Source organism: Humulus lupulus, chromosome 9 (assembly GCF_963169125.1).
Source record: "Humulus lupulus chromosome 9, drHumLupu1.1, whole genome shotgun sequence".
Taxonomy (NCBI): Eukaryota; Viridiplantae; Streptophyta; class Magnoliopsida; order Rosales; family Cannabaceae; genus Humulus; species Humulus lupulus.
In genome coordinates, this window is record NC_084801.1 from 149273242 (window position 1) to 149296306 (window position 23065).

The 23065-nt window shown below is 38.4% G+C and overlaps 1 long non-coding RNA gene across 1 annotated transcript; it reads left to right on the plus strand.

The window, feature by feature from the left end:
- Positions 1 to 2114: 2114 nt before the first annotated feature.
- LOC133802217 (uncharacterized) lies at positions 2115 to 21339 on the plus strand. Its single transcript, XR_009877192.1, has 3 exons — positions 2115 to 2406; positions 2568 to 2654; positions 21152 to 21339. It is a non-coding gene; the product is annotated as an uncharacterized LOC133802217 (long non-coding RNA).
- Positions 21340 to 23065: the final 1726 nt, after the last annotated feature.

Genomic DNA, 23065 nt, shown 5'->3' on the forward strand with positions numbered 1-23065 from the left:
GCGTACCGATCAAGATTGAGGACGTAGAACTAGAAGGAGACCTGATAGAACTGGAGATTAAAGACTTCGACGTGATACTGGGCATGGACTGGCTAGCAAGGCATGGCGCAACCATCGACTGCAGACGTAAGAAAGTGATATTCGAGACTCCTGACAGTCAGAGACTATGCTTTATGGGACAAGTTTTAGGACTACGCACACTGCTTATTTCATCTCTCAAAGCTCAGAGGATGATAGAAAAAGTATGTCAAGCATTCTTAGCAAGCATCACGGATGTGGTAAAGGAAACACCACTAAAAGTTGGAGACGTCCACATTGTGAAGGAATTTTCAGAAGTATTTCCTGACGACTTACCAGGGTTGCCGCCGACTCGGGAAATTGACTTCACAATCAAACTTGTACCGGGCACCAAGCCTATCTCCAAGGCACCATACCGGATGGAACCTACCGAACTCAAGGAGTTAAAGACGCAGCTACAAGAACTCTTAGACTTGGGTTTCATTAGATCGAGCCATTCACCATGGGGAGCACCGGTTCTATTTGTGAAGAAAAATGACGGAAGCATGTGGATGTGCATAGATTACCGCGAGTTGAATAAGGTGACGATTAAGAATAAGTACCCGCTACCCCGGATTGACAACTTGTTTGATCAACTTTGAGGAGCGACCGTGTTCTCAAAGATTGATTTACGGTCCGGGTATCACCAACTCAAGGTACGGGAAGAGGATATTCCTAAGCCAACTTTTAGAACTCGTTATGGTCATTATGAGTTTCTAGTTATGTCTTTCGGTCTTACCAACGCTCTAGCCGCGTTTATGGATTTAATGAATAGGGTCACCAACTTGAACTCTCACAATTGGAAATAGCTCTCTGGAATAATCAAACCTCTAGGTGATTTTCTAGCCAAGTGCTCTAGTGTCTTGCAAGTGAGCAATAAGCTCCTATTTATAGAGTTTTGAGACACCCTTTGAATTTTAAATTCCACCAACCCCATGACTGTTACCAATATTTAATTGGATGTTTATGGAATTAAATATGAATTTTGGGAGTTACATGAGTTGTTAGAACCGTTCAAAGTGGAAATGGAAAAATGACTTTGGCTGTCAGCCTCACTGGCCGCGCCCATGAGCCTCTGTTCCCCAGGCCAAGGTCAAGAACACTTGTGCCCGCGACCACAACTCATTTTCAGCACATTATTTTGTGCAATTTTTTCAAACAGTTCTGGCTCTTCCCTCATGACTTTGTAACTTCCAAACACATTATGGGGGTTAAAATCATGTCTCCAACAGTCATATCACTTATGGTTTTGACAAATTTAAATCAAATTATGTAACATCAAATTTACACGTTATTAGGTAATATTTTGGAGTTACTAATTTGTAACTAGTTTTGTAACCCCAAATATGTTATATATGTGAATATTCACACTATCCAAAAATATAACTCTCATATATATTATGTTACAATATATAACACACTATATTATGTCACATTATTTAATCTAAACATTATATTATAAATAATATAAAATATCATTGTCATTAAGATTTTTAACTTTGATCAGATGATTGAACCTTGTTGGTGATGCTGACTTTACAAACGAGACAAAAGTGCTTGCTCCATTGAAGGTACGTATTCTGAACGTATAGTTAAATAATACAAAAGGGCCAATGAGAACTTAAATACAAACAACATTAGTCATTATACTATGGTAATATTATACCCAGTGGAGATTAGGTGAACTAAAGCACTTATGTACACTATAACCATGTTATATCAGCTTTGATATCATTTGGCTTTGTCTTCTTCTTCACTTGACACTACCAAACACAATCACAACAAAAGTTGACAAATGCACTAGGTTGAAAACAAAAAAAATTTAATGTTATTTTGTAAAATGGTTTTACTTTGATAATTCTTTATAAAGTAGCATTCCTATTAGCGTTAAGTATGTACAACATGTACATTATATAATATATCGAATAAACTACTATACAAAGAATAATAAAAAAAAGCTATTCTACAAAATATCATTGAAAAGAAGCTATTTTGCCAAACACCCTATAATATTTTATAAACTATATAGAACACTAGTATTCTAAGGTAGAGACAAACACTTGTGTACACAATTGGCCCCTCAGTTAGTCGAAGAGTTTTCTAGGAAACAAAATAATTGTTTGTTATCTCACTAGTTGCATGAGATGGATCATGACACATAACATCCATCACATTAAAAATAGATACATATGCAAATTTAGTCACAAGTTCTTACTGTACCTTTTGCAGTCAATGGAGTGGTCAATTGATCTTGTAATGTAAGGGAGATTTACACCGCACTTGCTTGGAAGCCCAGCTGCGAGATCAACGTTATGACCGTTAGAAAATCAGCTGTGAGGCCCTGGTGAGGTATGTGTTTGATTGAGGGTCTTGGCCCTCCCCAATTTTTTATTTTATTTTAAATACATAGTTTAATATTTAAAATTTTAATAATTGACCCTTCAAATTATGAAATATGTGTTTTAATACTTAAGTTTTAAATAGTTGCCTCTCTTGTCATCTTACCCTAGCAATGTCGTTGTCCTGATGGGTCACCAGAGGTCTGCGCCAGTCGGTACTGCCCCGCCATTTCCGACTTAGGAAACGCACGGCATCAGGTAACTCACCACCTGGCCACATGTTATAATTAATACTTACTAAATGGGCAGGTGCAACAAATAAGGGTTAGCCAATTTATGAAGTAGAGAACTTACCACTATGATATTGTCCTATGTTTGGAATTCAAATCTAATCAGGGGTTAAGTTCTATGATACTATGATGGCACTTTGAGCAAACAAACGTAGAACTACGAGTCTACTTCACTAATATTAGTGATGGTGTTCCAATAAGGTTGGTAGTTGAGTTTCATTTATTGCGTAGTGAATTGTAGTTGAGCTGGTCAAGTCGCTGCATTAAATTATTGTACGAAAATGTTCAATCAAGAGTGCCGCAGAGAGAGGTAGTAGTTTTCAGAAATTATACAGTGGTAACCTTGACATTCTGACTAGTAGAAATTTTGGTTCTACCTAACCCAACAAACGCGCGCATTTATGTATACGAGTCAAATTTAGAACTCACATGGAATACTAAATTTAGAATTAGTGTTGTGATATGTACCAAGTAGTATAGAGGAAACTATAATATAGGTAGTGTAAGACGAAATTACTCTAGAGTTATTGAAATCACGCCAAAAGAAATGGGTATTTGGCAAAAATAATTTTTTTAGTCGATCATTTTGATAAATTTTTAAATATTTAATACTTGGATAAAAAAAATTGACATCATATTTGGAAGTTATTTTACATTTTTTTTCTTTCAAAATGACATTACAAAATATCTATTTTCACCAATCACTCAAAAAAAAAAAAATATCGAGAAACTTGGTTGTCTTCCAAAAGTAGGGGTGCACAAAAAAATTGCTAGTCTGCCTTACCTGCCCAACCGATCAAAATTTTCCCACTTTGAACCTGTGCATTAAAAAACCCGCTGAAATTGGTTGAGTTGAACACAACCTGTAACTAGGGCTGTGCAGAAACGATCCGATCCAATAACAAACCGACCGATCCAATGTCAACCGACCGCTAAAAATTGGATATCCAATCATGATTGGATTGGATCAGATGACATTTTTAAAAATCCAATATTGGATTGGTCGGTTCTTGGATGACATGTAAATCCAATGGATCCAACCGACCGATCCAATCCAATAATGATCCAATACCATCCAATTAATATTCAGATAAAAAATATATTATATATTTTTTTTAAAGTTAAAATATCATTGGATTTATGTTGGGTTTGTAATGTTTTGAACTAATATATTAGTCGTTTATGTGAAAAATCAGGTTTAACTCTTCTAAGGATCGGATTGGATGGATCCAATCATTCCAATTAATATTGGATCAAAAATATTGGATGGATCCAATCCGATCTAATAAATATTGGATCAAAAATATTGGATGGATCCGATCCAATACAGGGATTCATATCCATTGGATGGAACCGATCCAATCCAATGACTTATTGGATCGGTTCGGTTCGGTTGAGCATACAGTATTGGATTGGATCGGTTGGAGAAATCCAACATCCAATGTATAATTGGATTGGATCTGGATGGGTCCAAAAACATTGGATATGGTCCAATGAACAGCCCTACCTGTAACGCTCTACTAATCAAAGATCGTTACGACGTGCGTTTAAAATAGTGATGGACTCGCTAAATAACTCATTTGGACTTAAATGTGTGTTTTAAGTAACTAATGGTTTCGGTATAAAATTTTTTGGTAAAGGAAATAAAAAATTTCATAAAAAGTTTCGGTCTGTACATGGGATCCAAAAATAGAAGTTTAAAAGTTATTTACAACCCAAAGGATTACAAAATGAGCCAACCTAAGCGACAAAATAGGGTCCAACTCTAGTTCCTCCGTGATATGTTGGCTGTGGCGGTCAAGCCAACTGCATATGTACACACCACCCCTAAAACTCTCCAACTCATGGTTGGCCAAACTTCTCCTTACCCTTACATGCACCACATAGCATCCGTGAGCCAAGACTCAGCAAGAAAACTTAATTAAACCAATTCAGATAGTTCATAGAATATAAATAACATACGTAACAGTAATAACTATACTCCATAGGCATATTATAAAAGTATGCGACCACAGAGTTCCACAAGTACATATCACACTTTGATTTATTCAAGTGGCATTCGAGCCAGACAAATGCATACTGCACTCCCAGAGTGGCCTAGCCATAGCGGCCTACGTTCTGCACGCATAGTTAGAGCTGTAAATGTGGGCCGACCTGGCCCGACCCACATTTTCGGGCCTCCGAATAATTCGAGTCGAGCCAGGCCATATTTGAAAGAGTAAGCCCAGCACGGCCCGACCCATGTCGTGTCGTGCTCGTGTTGTGTTGGGCCCAAGTCAGGCCGACCCACTTTCCTTATTCGGGCCAGCCCACTTTCCTTATTTTGGCCCAAATTTGGGCCCACTTTTATGCCCATTTTATTATTGCCAAAGAATGTGAGGATGGGGAATTAAACCCTCCACCTCTTCTTCAAGAATCAATGGACTCACCACTATTCAAAATACATTTCTTTGTTTAAATTATACTTTTAGATATTTTTATATACTTTTTTAACAATACTTTACCCAAGAATATATCAAAGATAATTATTAGAATTTGAATACCTTCTAATAAATGCTGAAAAATTTAACTCACAAATCTTAAAATAAATTAATATAATTATAAAAATATAAACATTGAGAAAAATAATAGACTTTTATTATCATTTTAATTTATAGATAATTGACAAATAAAAATGTGTTATCATTATTAATGTCAAAATATCAGGCTTTTTATCGTATCGTGCTTTTGGGCTTGTTTGTTTGTGCTTTCGTGTCATGCCTTCGAGCTTGTCGTGACGTGCCGTGCTCAGGCCCATGTCGTGTCGTGCCATGTCAATTTTCAACTTGTGTCATGTCTGGCCCAAGCCCATATTTTTTCGTGTCGTGTCGTGCTCGTGCCTCCCGGGTTCGTGTCGGTTTCGTGCCGTGCTAGAAAGCCCGACCCATATTTATAGCTCTACGCATAGTGCCTGTAATGACCCAAATCTCCTAATAAGGCTTAGCGCCTTGATTAGGGGGCCAGGATGAAAAATCTTGGAATTATGTGATATTTATGTGTATCATTATGTGATTATGTGAGTTATATCATAATATGACTTGATATGCATGTTTAGGTGTATTAAATATGCACTTGAACCCATTTCTGTTCAATTGGGTGATTTTCATATTTTGGCCATTTCCGGTATATTTGGCATATATGTGGCATGTGTCTGGTGCTTCATTATTATTTGGTTATGCTAGGGTTACTCAGCACGAGACGATCCTAGGAGATAAGCTAGTGGGGAAAGTCACAACGGGATTTATACTTGACTCGGAGTGAGTCAAGGGGTATTTAGCACATTACTAGGATATTAGGTTATGGGAATAAATATTTGATGATAAATTGGGAGTTAGTAAGATGAGGGGAAAATTCTAGGAGTTTTGACTATTTTACCCCCGGGGGACGTTTTTGGGACCCCGAGCATTAGGATTTGCTTGAGGCTACTTAAGCTTGAAGCAACCTGTTAAGAAATAAAAAGAACGTTCAGAACGTTCTCTCTTCCTCCCGTTCCCTTTTCGACACCCGATCACATTTTTGAAGGAAACTTGAGTTCTAGGACTCAGATTCAAGCGAGGATCGAGGCATAGCGATTCTAGGAAAGATTAGAAGCTTATTAGCCGAAGTATTTAGCTGGAACACAACTTAATTGAAGGTGATTCAAGTGTTAAGTTCTTAATTTTTAAAGTTTTTAGGCTTGGATTGGATTTTGTGTTTTGATGAGTTTTTGGATGAATTGAGGCTTGGGTTTTATTTATTTTGGGAGATTATGATCTTTGGGAACTTTAATTTTGAGATTTGGATAGGTTGGGGTCGGATGTGGAGCTTTGAAGCTTGAAGAACTCGAAGAACAGGAAGCTGAAACCTAGAATTTCTGGGTTGGGCGCTGTAGCGCTAGGGTGGTAGCGCTACAGCGCTAGGTGCCCTGTTTGGGGAAGTTGGTTCTGTTTATAGCGTTGTAGCCCCAAAGGTAACGTTGTAGCGCTACACAACCTTCAGATATTGGTTTTTTGGTACTTTTTGGGGTTTTCACCCAAGGGCTACAGCGACCACCCTATTTGGGGGAATTGGAGGTCTCGAGAGCACGGGATTGGTCCCAGGATTGGGTTTTAGAACTTGAACTCATTGAGACACCATTTATGGTTCTGGCTAGGCTATCGCTAGGGACTTGGAATCAAGATTGTGCTTGTGGCTCGTTCATTGGTAATTAGTGCTTGGATTAAAGGTAAGAAAACTACACCCAGTATGTGATGCATAAGATACATGTGATTAGGGCATGGCATGAATGTTGAATATGAGATTGATTAGAGCTTGAGTCTTTGTAAATGTGCATGATCATAATTTTGCTAGTGACTATTAAGTAAGCGTGCTGGATGTCGTAGATTTGGATATTTGACATATGATATATGCCTGGTTGCATTGCTTACTTGTGAGTGGAACTGATTCCATAATTAGAATCGACAATGGTGTTAGTATTGACTGTGAAGCTGTGACTCATTAGTCAAGTTCGACAGTATTACTGAGCACTGGTCGTATGGAATTGACCTATGAGTCAAGAGTGGCATAAGCATCATGAATGCAGAGCCGAAAAGATTAGATCTAATCGACATAAGCATTGAATGAATCATCATGAGCATTAATGCTTGACCGACCTCAAGTGCAATGAAAACTAAAAGCGCTTGTCTAGTCTAAAGGCTAGTTACTTAAAGGCAGAGCCAAAAGGCTCAGGTGACTGCAACGTCACATGGCTATGGGTGCTGAGCCCAATTTCTTGACTCACTCATTAGTCACTTATCTAATTAGGGTGCAGAGCCCAAAGTGTGACTCTTTAGTCACCCATCTGATTAGGGTGCAGAGTCCAAAGTGTGACTCCATAGTCACTCATCTGATTAGGGTACAAAGTCAAAGTTTGTGAATCCATAGTCACTCATCTGATTAGGGTGCAAAACCCAAGTTTGTGACTCCATAGTCACTCATCTGATTAGGGTACAAAGCCCAAGTTTGTGACTCCATAGTCACTCGTCTGATTAGGGTGCAAAACCCAAGTTTGTGACTCCATAGTCACTCATCTGATCAGGGTACAAAGCCCAAGTTTGTGACTCCATAATCACTCATCTGATTTGGGTGCAAAGCCCAAATTGGTAACTCCATAGTCACTCATTTAATTAGCACAATCATTTACTTGAACTTATTTGCATGCACGAATAAGGCTATTATTGCTAGGCATGCCTATTATGATGTAGTACCATGTTATTACTGTTCATGAGCATAGTGAGTTTTCTTGCTGAGCTTCGGCTCACGAGTGCTATGTGGTGCAGGTAAAGGCAAAAGAAAGTTGGACCATCCTTGAGTTGGAGAGCTTAGGTGACGATGTGTACATATGCGGCTGCTAGACCACCACGACCGGGGATTTAAAGAGGAACTAGGGTTAAACCCTATTTTGCCACTTAGGTCGGATGGTTGTAAATATTTTATTGTACTTAACCTTTAAATTAAATTTTTGAGATCCCAATGTATACAGTAAACGTTTTAGTGAAACATTGTATCTTAACCACAATTTTTAACCCTAAACTGTTAATCATACTTAGTTACACAATTATGGCCAAATGACTCAATTAACGAGTTTAGCACTATTTTAAAATGCACACCGTAACGGTCCCTGGGTAGTAGGGCATTACAGTGCCGACCATGGCTTATAAGTCGAACTTTCCAACCAGGAATAATCAAACATATAATCTATTTATCATATAATCAAATACAACGCATTCCACTATGCTTAATTATAATCATGCTCGTTAATAGGGGCCCGAGCCGTAATCACAACCAGGGTGCAATCTTCTTAACTCGAGTTTCGTGTGAATGATGAAACGACCCCGAGCGCTATCCCTGACTTGATCCTTGTGGAAACCCTAGTCACAATACAAGTATACATTCATCATGAATCAACCCCAGATCCCGAGTTCCAATCTGGACTCTAACTCTCGGAACCACTTTTCCCAGTTAATGGGGCACTAAAAATGTCCCCTGAGCCCCCAAGTGGGATCCCAAACCAGATACCCGAGCCCCCGAGCCTTACTCTCAAAATTCAGCAAAACAACTTTTCAAGGCACCTAACGCGATCGCACCTGCCCCTGGCGCGATTGCACCCACATAAATTGTAACGCCCTGGTTACCCCAATACCATTACAATTAACGTTAAACCGTGAATTTAACTCGCTACTTGAGTTCTGTGGTTAAAAACGTGCTTCTAGGTGTTATTAATAGGTTAAGGTGGAAAACCAATAAAAAAGGAAAGGATATATTTTATTTAAAACATAAAACTATTCATGGGCCCATAAAAACATTTACAATTTGTTTACAATGCAATATGGTCACTACATTATAAAATTTACAACCCACCAATCTAAGCGGCAAAAATAGGGTAAACCCCCTAGTTCCCCTGAGAACTCCTTGGCAGTGGTGGTCAAGCGGCCGCATATGTACACAGCACCACCTAAGCCCTCCACTCAAGGTTGGGTGAGCTTTTATTTCCCATTACCTGCACCACATAGCACCCATGAGCCAAAGCCCAGCAAGAAAACACAATATTGCATGAATATAATATCAACAATGACCATAATAATCATTCAGGATTTTCAGTCCAAAATAGAGGAGTGACAATTGGAAAAGTCACTAAAGTGGGTTATGTTCCCATTAGCCATGTGACGATAGGGTCACCTGGGCTTTACAAATAAGTGATCATTTCACTAGCTTATCAAGATAGGTGTTTGATGAACTAGTCACCAATATAACCTACCGCATGACCATAGAGTCACAACCATGGGATTCCGCTCCCTAGCCATGTGACAATAGTCACCTAGGCCTTTGGCCCTGGCTCTGAGTAACTAGTCTTAGACTAGTCAAGCGGTTATAATTTTCATCGACCTTAGGGTCGGTCCAGCATTAATGCTCCTAGAGTCATTCAATGCTGATATCAATTAGATCTAATCTTTTATCGGCACTGCGTTCACGACGCTTATGCCATTTCTGACTCTCAGGTTAGTAATACACGACCAGGGCCGATTTCGAATAGTCAGTACCACACACAAGTAAGCAAGATTTGCTAAGCATTTAATATGCAATCAATGTCCACATTTAACAACCAACATGCCGCTATAACAACCACGCATGTCATATACACAGGGTGCAGTTTTCTTACCTCTGATTCGAGCGAGAGTTAATAAAAGAATGACCCTTGAGAACGATATGACTTTAAGTACTTTAGCGGTCACCTAGTCATAACCAAATATGGATTCCATCAATAAAATGAACAACAAAGGTTCCTGAACCAAGATCTAGCCTCCGGGACATCGAATCCCACTAAACTGGGTAGTAGGTTCGATCCCGAGGCCTAAAATTGAGTTCCCATGATCAAAACACCCATTTGGCCTCAAAAACCTTCATGAACCGTGGCCCCCAGCCAAACCAGGAGCAAGCACCGTGGCGCTCCCTACTCAGTGCCGCGGCCCCAAGCACACACAAAACTCCATCGTCTTCATCTTCGAGTTTGGGCTGCGGCCCCTACCCGAGAACCATCCATAACTCTGTTTTCTCCCATTTTAAACCTTCCAAAAGCATACCTAAACATCTCCAAATCAAAAAATCAAAGTTCCCAAACTTTCCAATGATCCAAAATCATCAAATCCCGAGGCTAAAACGAATCAAAAACTCATCGATTCACAAAATCCAAATCAATGTTTAGAAACTCTAAAAACTCAAAACTTAAAGCTTAGATTACCTTTGATTGGGTTGTTTCTCGTTAAACCCTTTGGTCAAGAAGCTTCTAATCTTTCCTAGGATCTCTATGCCTCGATCCTCGCTTGATTCTGACTCCTAGAACTCAAGATTTCTTCGAAATTGCCACGAACGGTCATAAAGGTTAACAGGAGAGAAAGAGAAAGTGTTTTAAACGTACGGTTCTTTCTGACAGACTACTTCAGGCTTAAGTAACCTCAAATAAAACCTAATACTCGGGGTCCCAAAAATATCCCTGGAGACAAAATAGTCAAAACTCCCAGAATTTCCTCTTGATCTCAATAACTCCCAATAAATCATCAAATAAACATTCCCATTATCCAATATCCCAATAATTGACCCCGTTATGACAAAAAATCCTAATTTGCATCATAGGACCGTCTCATACCGAATAGCTCGAATATATCCCCATAATAATGGGATCTCATCCATAAATCACAATATGCACCAAAATACACAAATATGCCCTCAACAGGCCAAATTACCAAAATACCCAAATAATCAAATGTGGACCCACATGCATGCATTTAACATCATATTATAATATAATTCACATAAACATGCATATAATCATTTAATGGCATAATAAAACAATTATGGCCCTCCCGGTCTACTAATCCAGCCATTAAACCGTATTAAGGATTTTGGGGTATTACAACTATCCCCTCCTTACAGAAATTTCGTCCTCGAAATTTACCTGAATAACTCAGGATACTGACTCTGCATATCTGATTCCAGCTCCCAGGTCGCTTCCTCGACCTTGTTGTTCCTCCATAATACCTTAACAAAAGGTATCGTCTTGTTCCTGAGGACCTTGTCCTTTCTGTCAAGTATCTGGACCGACTGCTCTTCAATGGAGAGATCTGCCTCATGCTCCATATCTTCATAGCTCAAAATATGATTCACATCAGATACATACCTCCGAAGAGCTGAAATGTGAAACACGTTATGCACGACTGACAACGTCGGTGGCAAGGCCAACCTGTAAGCCACCTGACCAACCCTCTCCAGGATCTCAAATGGATCTACAAACCTAGGGCTCAGCTTGCCCTTCTTCCCACTCCTCACCCCTTTCCATGGCGAGACTCTAAGGAAGACATGTTCTCCCACTTGGAACTCCACGTTCCTACGCTTGGGATCTGCATAGCTCTTTTGTCTACTCTGAGAAGCGAGCATCTGAGCTCTAATTTTCTCAATGGCCTCACTGGTCCTCTGAACTGCCTCAAGACCTAAGTATCTCCTTTCACCTGTCTCATCCCAATGAATGGGAGATCTGCACTTCCTACCATACAATATCTCATAAGGTGCAACTCCAATGGTAGACTGATAACTGTTGTTGTAGGATTACTCTATCAAAGGTAGATACTTACTCCAAGATCCACCAAAGTCCAGCACACATGCTCACAGCATGTCCTCCAATATCTGGATCGTCCTCTCAGATTGCCCATCTGTCTGAGGATGATAAGCAGTACTGAACTTTAACTATGTTCCCATAGCCTTCTGTAAACTCCCCCAGAACTTGGAAGTAAAAGTGGGGTCCCGATCTGACACAATCGACCTTGGCGCTCCATGGAGATGCACGATCTCTCTCACATAGAGATCTGCATACTGATCAACTATATGTATAGTCCTCACTGGCAAGAAGTGAGCTGACTTGGTGTAGCGATCCACTATCACCCAAAAAGAATCATGCTGACGAACAGTCCTGGGTAACCCCACCACGAAATCCATTGTGATGTCCTCCCATTTCCACTTTGGGATATCCAGAGGCTGCAATAACCCTGCTGACCTCTAATGCTCAGCCTTGACCTGTTGACATGTCAAGCACTTAGCCATATACTCTACTACACCCCTCTTCATCCCCGGCCACCAATACAACGATCTCACATCCTGATACATCTTCGTGGTGCCTGGATGCAAAGAGTAAGGTGTAGTATGAGATTCATCCAGAATCTCTCGCCTCAAAGTAATGTCTAACAGAACACATATCCGGCCCTTGTATCTCAACAAGCCTAAATCAGACACTGTATAATATCTGGATGCTCCAACCAAAATATCCTCTCTAATCTTGATTAGCTGTGGATCACTCAACTGACCCTCCTTGATTCTCTCCAAAAGTGTAGACTATATCGTAATATTGGCCAACTGGCCCACCAACAACTCTATATCAGCTCTGGTCATATCATCTGCTAACTCTCTGGCTATCAGCCTCGCACCATAAATCTACCGCGGACCCTTCCGGCTTAAAGCATCAGCTACCACGTTGGCCTTTCCTGGATGATACAAAATCTCACAATCATAATCTTGTACTAACTCCAGCAAATGCCTTTGTCTCATATTCAAATCTTTTTGGGTGAAGAAGTATTTCAGGCTCTTGTGGTCTGTATAGATCTCACATTTCTCTCCATAAAGATAATGCATCCATATCTTTAAAGCAAAGACCACAGTCGCCAAATCTAAATCATGAGTGGGATATCTCTTTTCTTACTCCTTCAACGGACGTGAAGCATAAGCAATTACCTTCTCTGACTGCATCAGAACACAACCCAAACCCTAATGAGAAGCATCGCAATAAATTACAAACTTCTCCTGATATGTTGGAAGACTCAGAATTGGAGCTGTAATCAATCTCTTCTTCAGTTCCTGGAAGTTGTTCTCACATTTATCTGACCACACAAATTTCTGACTCTTGCGTGTCAGCTCAGTCAATGCAGTAGCAATCTTTGAGAACCCTTCCACAAAACGCCTATAATAGCCTGCCAATCCAAGGAAACTTCTATCCTCAGAAGCATTCTTTGGCCTTGGCCAATCTCTGACTGCTTCAATTTTCACTGGATCTACCTTAATCCTCTCCTTACTGACAAGGTGCCCAAGAAAGGATACCTGAGATAACCAGAACTCACATTTCTTGAATTTTGCAAACAGTCTGTGTTCCCTCAGTCTATGTAGAACCAACCTCAGATGCTGCTCATGCTCTGATTCAGACTAAGAATAAACCAGGATATCATCGATGAAGACGATCACAAACTGGTCTAGATAATCCTTTAACACTCTGTTCATCAGATCCATAAAAGCAGCATGGGCATTAGTCAATCCAAAAGACATGACTAAGAACTCATAATTCCCATACCTGGTGCAAAAAGCAATCTTCAATATGTCTCCCTCCTTGACCCTCAACTGATGATAACCAGAACGAAGGTCAAACTTTGAGAATACTTTCTTACCTTGCAACTGATCAAACAGATCATATATCATTGGCAAAGGATACTTGTTCTTGATTGTTAACTTATTCAGTTCTCTGTAATCAATACACATCCTCAGAGAACCATCATTCTTTTTCACAAACAGAACTGGCGCACCCCAAGATGAGAAACTAGGTCTGATAAAACCCAAAACCAACAGTCCTGCAACTGTATTTTCAATTCTTTTAACTCAGTTGGGGCCATTCTGTACGGTGCTCTAGACACTGGCTCCATCCCTGGTGCCAATTCTATCACAAACTCAATTTTTCGGTGTGGTGGCAATTCTGGAAAATCTTCTGGAAACACATCCAGGAATCACAAACTAATCTGGTCTCTTCTGGTCTCACTGGCACGACCTGAGTGGTGTAAACCACAGTGACTAAAAACCCAATGCAACCTCCTTGCATAAGATCTCTAGCCCTTAATACAGAAATCATAGGTATGCGAGGTCCATGTACAGTACCAAAAAACACAAAAGGATCCTCACCTTCAGGGTCAAAGGTGACCATCTTCCTTTTGCAATCAATGGTTACCCCATACTTTACCAACCAATCCATACCCAATATCATGTCGAAGTCAGTCATAACCAACTCTATCAAATCCACTGACAACTCTCTACCCTCCACTGTCACTGGAAAAGATCTAACCCATCTCCTAGATACCACTAATTCCCCAGTGGGTAACAAAGTTTCAAACCCCACAGCATAAAAATCACAGGGTCTACACAGTCTATCAATAATTCTACTACCAACAAAAGAATGTGTAGCACCAGAATCAATCAATACATTATAAGGGGTTCCAGCACTAAGATTCTGACTTGTAACAACTGAGGGAGAAGCCTCAGCTTCTGCTTGTGTCAACGCGAACACTCGAGCTGTCCGCTTTCCTGGGTTCTTCTTTTCTGGCCTTACGGCAGTCTTTCTTAAGATGGCTCACTGCCCCACATGAAAAGTAGGCCCTTTCCCTACACTCTCCCAAATGATGCCTCTTGCATCTAGGGCATTCAGGATAAGACTTCCAGGCCTCATTACCACCTGGACGACCCATTGAAACACCAAGGGGCCGCCTATCAGGCCTGGAACTGGGAAGGTGTCAAGAACCTTCCTCTTCTGATCACTGGGGCCTCCACCCCTTCTAGAACCCACAAATGGAGGACCTGTCCTCCTGAACTCCTTTCTGGATGCACTATCTTGCCAGATATTGTTCTCTGCACTCTCAGCTATAGTGCCTTCTCAACTACCTATGCATAGGTAGTAACCTCAGCCGTAGTGGTAATGCGAACATCACGGGCTAATCTAGGTTGTAGCCCCTAGAGAAATCTCTCCCTCCTGGTCCCATCAGTGGGCACCAGCTCCATGGAAAAATTTTCCAAACAATCAAACTTCAGGACATACTCAGTCACTGACAAACCTCCCTTAAGTAACCTGATAAATTCCTTAGCTATTGCTGCCGTGGTAGCATCATTATAATATTTTTCATTGAACAGAGTCTGAAACTCTTCCCAACTCAGAGCATTGACATTTCTGGTCTGGGTTACAACTTCCCACTAAACTCGGGCATCCTCCCGAAACATATATATGGCATAAGCCACCCTCTCATTACCAGTCACCCTCATGAAATCCAGGATGGTGGTAATCATGCTCATCCACTGCTCAGCTTTGGCAGGATCTGCACTGCCTTTAAAAACTGGAGGTTGCTGCTTCCTAAACCTTTCATAGAGAGGCTCTCACTTATTACCAACCTCAGGCAGCTGCTCAACTGCTGGCATTGACACAGGAGGTGCCGCTGATACACTGGCCACTGCAGGAGCTTGCTGTTGTCTCAGGAGGCGGAGTTCTTCTCCCTGCCTCAACACTGTAGCCTGCAGATCGTTGAATAACTGCTGCCAGTTTGCAGGAGTTGGTTGTGGAATTTGTCCCTGGTCATTCTCTTGACCCTAATTATTATTATTCTGGCCTTGATCACTCTGGTCAGTTGATGTATCTGTCTATCCTGGATTCATTCTTATCAACTTATACCTTGCTGAAACAATAGTCAATACAGCCAGTCAGGTAGTGATAACTAAACCTCTTGCCGCCTTACGGTCCAAGAACAAGCAGATAATTATCATATTCCATGGTCATACAAATATACAAATAGATACATGATTATAGCATTTAGCACTTAGCATGTATCACATAATAATTCACAATCAACAATACTAATAAGTATGTTCTAGCAATTTCAGTACTATTTAGCACACGGTTGCTGAAGATACAATATTCAGGGAACATGTTTAACATGGTGTCTCATGTAAACAGGTAAAGCATTTATAATATATTTAAGCAGTTATACATATAACTACATAAATAGTTACCAAACCATGAGTCGAGCTTGTCTTCAGTGGTGAGTGTACATGCTCAGCCAGTCTAAAGGAACCCTAAACTAGGCACGCTCTGATACCAAATTGTAACGCCCTGGTTACCCCAAGACCGTTACAGTGAACGTTGAACTGTGAATTTAACTTGCTACCCGAGTTCTATGGCTAAAAACGTGCTTCTAAGTGTTATTAACAGGTTAAGGTGGAAAACCAATCAAAAAGGAAATGATATATTTTATTTAAAACATAAAACTGTTCATGGGCCCATAAAAATGTTTACAAGTTGTTTACAATGCAAAATGGTCACTACATTATAAAATTTACAAGCCGTTGATCTAAGCGGAAAAAATAGGGTAAACCCCCTAGTTCCCCTGAGAACTCCTTGGCCGTGGTGGTCAAGCGGCCGCATATGTACACAGCACCACCTAAGCTCTCCACTCAAGGCTGGGTGAGCTTTTCTTTCCGTTTACCTGCACCACATAGCACCCATGAGCCAAAGCCCAGCAAGAAAACACAATATTGCATGAATATAATATCAACAATGATCATAATAATCATTCAGGACTTTTAGTCCAAAATAGAGGAGTGACAATTGGAAAAGTCACTAAAGTGGGTTCCATTCCCATTAGCCATCACGATAAGGTCATCTGGGCTTTACAAATAAGTGATCCTTTCACTAGCTTACCAAGATAGGTGTTTGATGAACTAGTCACCAATATAACCTACCGCATGACCATAGAGTCACAACCATGGGATTCCGCTCCCTAGCCATGTGACAACAGTCAACTAGTCCTTTGGCCCTAACTCTGAGTAACTAGTCTTAGACTAGTCAAGTGCTTATAATTTTCATCGACCTTAGGGTCGATCCAGCATTAATGCTTCTAGAGTCATTCAACACTGATATCGATTAGATCTAATCTTTTATCGGCTCTGCGTTCACGACACTTATGCCGTTTCTGACTCTCAGGTCAGTAATACGCGACCAGTGTCGATTCCGAATAGTCAGTACCATACACAAGTAAGCAAGATTTGCTAAGCATTTAATAAGCAATCAATGTCCACATTTAACAACCAACATGTCGCTATAACAACCACGCATGTCTTATACACAGGGTGCAGTTTTCTTACCTCTGATTTGAGCGAGAGTTAATAAAAGAACAACCCTTGAGAACGATCTGACTTTAAGTACTTTAGCGGTCACCTAGTCATAACCAAATATGAGATTCCATCAGTAAAATGAACAACAAAGGTTCCCGAACCAAGATCTAGCCTCCGGGACTTCGAATCCCCTAAACCGGGTAGTAGGAACGATCCCGAGGCCTAAAATTGAGTTCCCATGATCAAAACACCCATTTGGCCTAAAAAAACTTCATGAGTCGCGACCCCAAAACCTTGAGCCGCGGCCCCCAGCCAAACCAAGAGCAAGCGCTGTGGTACCCCTACTCAGTGACGCGGCCCCCAGCACACACAAAACTCCACCGTCTTCATCTTCGAGTTTGGGCCGCGGCGCCCAAGAACAGGGCTGCGGCCCCCACCCGGGAACCAGCCATAACTCCGTTTTCTCCCATTTTAATCCTTCCAAAAACATACCTAAACATCTCTAAATCCAAATATCAAAGTTCCCAAACTTCCCAATGATCCAAAATCATCAAATCCCGAGGCTAAAACGAATCAAAAACTCATTGATTCACAAAATCCAAATCAAAGCTTAGATTACCTTTGATTGGGTTGTTTCTCGTTAAACCCTTCGGTCAAGAAGCTTCTAATCTTTCCTAGGATCTCTATGCCTCAATCCTCGCTTGATTCCGACTCCTAGAACTCAAGATTTCTTCGAAATTTCCACGAATGGTCACAAAGGTTAACGGGAGAGAGAGAGAGAGAGAGGGGGGGGGGGGGGGGGGGAGAGAGAGAGAAAGTGTTTTAAACGTACGATTCTTTCTGACAGACTACTTCAGGCTTAATTAACCTCAAATAAAACCTAATGCTCGGGGTCCCAAAAATATCCCTGGGGAAAAAATAGTCAAAACTCCCAGAATTTCCTCCTGATCTCAATAACTCCCAATAAATCATCAAATAAACATTCTCATTATCCAATATCCCAATAATTGACCCCGTTATGGCAAAACCGCTAATTTGCAACATAGGACCGTCTCATACCGAATAGCTCGAATATATCCTCATAATAATGAGATCTTATCCATAAATCACAATATGCACCAAAATACAAAAATATGCCATCAATGGGCCAAATTACCAAAATACCCAAATAATCAAATGTGGACTCACATGCATGAATTTAACATCATATTATAATATAATTCACATAACACGTGCATATAATCATTTAATGGCATAATAAAATAATTATGGCCCTCCCGGCCTACTAATCCAGCCATTAAACCGTATTAAGGATTTTGGGGCATTACATAAATATTGGGCTTTCTAGGGCATTGGTGCGATCGCGCCCCAAGCCTCTTGCCCCCAAATCGAATTTCAATCCCCTAGTTTTTGGGACACTAGTGCGGTCGCGCCCAACTTGGTGCGGTTGCGCTAGGTTTCCAGAAACACAATTTGAGCCCATAACATAATGTTCTTCCCTAATTTTCTAAACCTTCGATTTCTCTTCCCAACCAGACCAAATTTCGACCCAAATCGAGTATTACAACATAATTTTGACAACAAAACACACCACAAATCTTAAGCAACCAAAACCCAACTCTCATCTCACCACAACACACATCAAATAACCCAAAACCCAAAATCAACTTTTCAAAACTCAAGAACACCATTAAAGTAGGAAGGAACCAGAGAAGTACCTTAATTCCCTCTGCCCAATCTGAAACCTTGCTGAAATCCCTAGCTTAACAGCTCTAAAACCCCCAGCAAGCTTCAATTCTCCTTCAATTTCCCTCAAGAATCCAATTTGACCTAGCTTTGGAGTACCTTTGAGTGCTCTTCCAACATGTTCCAAAAACCCACTAGAAATGGTTTGAATGTGACCAAGCACTCAGTTGCCAATTTGATATCTAATGTGGTCAAATGACCACATTGCCCCTTACCCCACATATTCCCAAATAAATCTATCAAACCAAGTTAATTCTTGTTACTCAATAAATCCCGGTAATTTACCAAATTACAAAAATACACTCAAACTCACCCCGAGCCGGGTATTTTACCCCATTGTGACTTTTTCGCTAACTTGCTCACTAGGATCGCCTTGTGCCAAATAACCCAAATATATCCACATAATAATGTGGTCTCAATCATAAATCACATATATTTACATTTATACCTTCAACGGGTCAAAATTATGAAAATGCTCTTCTAATATGAAACAGACCCACATGCATATTTAATTCACTTAAACATGCAAACATGATCATATCATTATACAATTCACACAATAATGTACTCATAACACATAAATACATAATTATTGCCATCGAGTCCCCCTAATCAAGACACTAAGCCTTATAAGAAAAGTTGGGACGTTACACAACTCGTCACTAGATGGGTTAGGTATGGGTTGCAATAATATAAGGTGAGTACAACCCGCATCCGCTACTTTATTTTTTTGAATATATATTTTTTAATAATAATCTAAAATTAAAATACAACTCATAAACGGTTCGTTGAAAATAATAAAGTTTGTAACTCGTTTAATATTAGATATTGAGATGCGAATCATTGTATTCTTTATATTTATACATATATCTACATATTTATATTAGTCCAAATATTTAACTTTTTTTAACAAAAACTTTTGTTGCTATGAGATTAATGGTAATAACTTAGGAATTATATATAAAAACTTGTTTAGGAAAAATAGATGAAAAAATAAATAATGTTACTTTTATTGATGGTTTAAATATTAGTGAAACTTTTCATAATAAAACTCAAATTATTGAAATTATCAATGTGTGGATTGATAAGTTTAAAACCATTTATAATTTGTATAATTTAGATAATTATTAGAATTTTTTTTATGAAATTTTAAATTCAAGTTTAAGATATGATAATATTTTATCAAGTTATTATTCATGAAGACGATGATGAGTAAACAATGTATAAGTTAAACTTTATAGTCTACAATTTTTTGATTTTTTTTAATATCATAAGTACATAATTTTGAACTTTAAATTAATCAAACCCGTCCATAAAATCGCACAAACCCGCTCATAAAAAAACCGCTCAAACTACACACTTATTGGGTAGTTATGAGTTACATTTTTCTAAAACCACCAAATAAAAAGCCTGCACAAACCGCCCATAACTTGCCCGCCGTGCACCCCAATCCATAAGAGTAAATGCTCATTCCTCTCTACATTGTAAAACTAACATCCTAAATTCAAAGAACACTTAAGCTCTCACTAACGGACAATTGATTTAATTCCTTTTAGTTCGAAAATGATAATTATATCTTTTACAATCGTTTATTGATTTTTAATTGTGCGATAATAAAGTTGACTAAAAATCTAAACTAATTAATGTAATATATTGATTTGATAATAAATATTACACGATTTTTTTTTACTATGAGATATGTCATCTCTAAAGGAACATGACGAATACAATTCCCTTTCTAAGGCCATCTCCAGCCATATTATCAAATTTAGTGTCGCACCAACACCAAATATGTTGTTATATTTATTTTCAATTCTAACTACAACACTAAAAGTTAAACAAATTTTTTTTTTATTATTATATTATTTTCTTAATAAAATATAATATTATTTTACTAAAATCATCACACTTATTATATCCAATAAATTATTTTAATAAAATAAAATACTTAATAAATTACATGACAATAATACTATAGATTATTAAAACTCGATAAATTAAAATATCATATTACATATGCTAAAATAAATATTACATTACTAGAGAAAAAATATTACATTAAATTAAATCTAAAATATAACACACACTTGAAAAGATTAATGAAATTATACTAATTCTCCGAGTTAGTATATTCGTCCCACAAGTGTTCAATTAATGCATTTCAAAGTTCAATGTGAGCTTGCTTATCCTTGATTTTTCTATGTCTAGCAAGGAATTCTTGAAACCGAGCATTGTCATCGCCCACCAACGAAAAAAGAAGAATTTACAAAGAAATAGCACAAACATCCGAACATGGAGAACAAGGAGAAGCATCTCAATATCGAGCATCTCAATATCAAGGAGAAAGAGCTCAAGATGAAGGCCAACCATCTCAAGATCAAGGGCGAAAATATGAAAATGTCCCACAAGATTATAGTCAATATTATGATTATCTCGGCGAAACCGTAAATAATTTTCTAAATTAATAAATTATTGTCTTAGTTTATCTCACTTATTTCAGATTTATGTTATTGCTTTCGGTTTGATGTTTGGTGTGTTTGATTTTAACTTTTAATGTATGTTTAAGTTTCTAATGTTTGATTGAAATGTTTTAGGTTTGATTTTAAGTTTGTAATGTTTTATTGTATTTTGTTAAATTTTTCTTCAATTAATTTAAGTATTGATTTTCATTTTCCTATAAGTATAAATATTAACTAAAAAGTTTAAAAATTCTACATAAATTTAATTATAATTGTAATTAAGAAAAAATTAATAACACTTTTATTCACAATTTAACCCAAACAAAATAAACCAATTTCTAAACTTTATTAACATAAATAATAACATATATAAATATATATTTAAACACTATAAAATATAATATAATAAAAAATATGGATGTCGTACCTACAATGCCACTGCATATAGACAGTGCAGTGCACTGTAGCTAGCAATGCATAAATGCCAATCAAATATTGTTGGGTTGGAGAGAAAACAATGAGTGCATCACCATATTTGAGGCATGTTGGAGATAGCCTAAGGCTATACATATATGGCTGGAATTATAGAAAGTTGGATAAATAGTGAAAAAAAAATAGAGAAGTTATATACTTTTTCATATTATTCGGTATGGTGAAGAGATTAAAATAGAAAGATTAATTTCAAAATGTTATAAATATTATATATATGGATGTCTATAATAATGAAGAATCACTAGGTTACCCAAAGTATTATATCAGCATTAATTCTTGATTATATTCAGAGTAGTTGCCGATTTCCTTAGGGCTTATGTATCTGTATAAATAGGGGTCCTTCCCCTATTGAAATAAGACACAAGAGTTTAACTCTCTCTTTTCATCTCTCTATTTCTCTGTCAATTTATTTTCTTTATATTTTACATTTCAGTGTTTTATAACACGTTATCAGCATGATTCTCTAACTACCATTGTTTGTAGGTTCAAAATATTATCACGGGTCTCTAGCCATAATCATTCCTTGAATTTGAACTTGATGATTCAATCTTTAGCCGCCATCATATGTTGATATCAAAAATCATCATCAAAACTCTAGTAATCATATTTCATTGAGATAAAAAAAAATATTATGTTGCGAAGGTATGTTTATGTAACGACCCAAAATTACTAATAAGACTTAAGGGACTTGATTAGTGTGTCGGGAGGGCATTATTGATATTTATGTGAATAAATGATTTAATGCATGATTGTGTGGCATGCATGACTATATGATTATATGGAGATAATTAAGTGCATGTTTATGAGTATTAAATATGCATGTGGGCCTTGTTTTGCTTATAAGGGCATATTTATAATTTTGGCCTGTAGAGGGCATAAATGTAATTGTATGTGATAAATTGTTGAGACCACATTATTATGTGGATATATTAGCAGCATATGGGTCGAGACGGTCCTAGTGAGCGGAATGGCAAAATAGTCTCGGCGAAGATCTATACCCGGCTTGGGGGAGCCTGGTGGGTATTTTGGGCATTTGGAGAATAATTTGGGAATTATTAAACATTGGGAAAAATAAATGGTAGTTAATTGGATAACGAGATTAATTGGTGGTTAATACGAACATTTGAGGAATTAGTTAGAATTGGGAGTGAAATGACCTTTTTACCCCTAG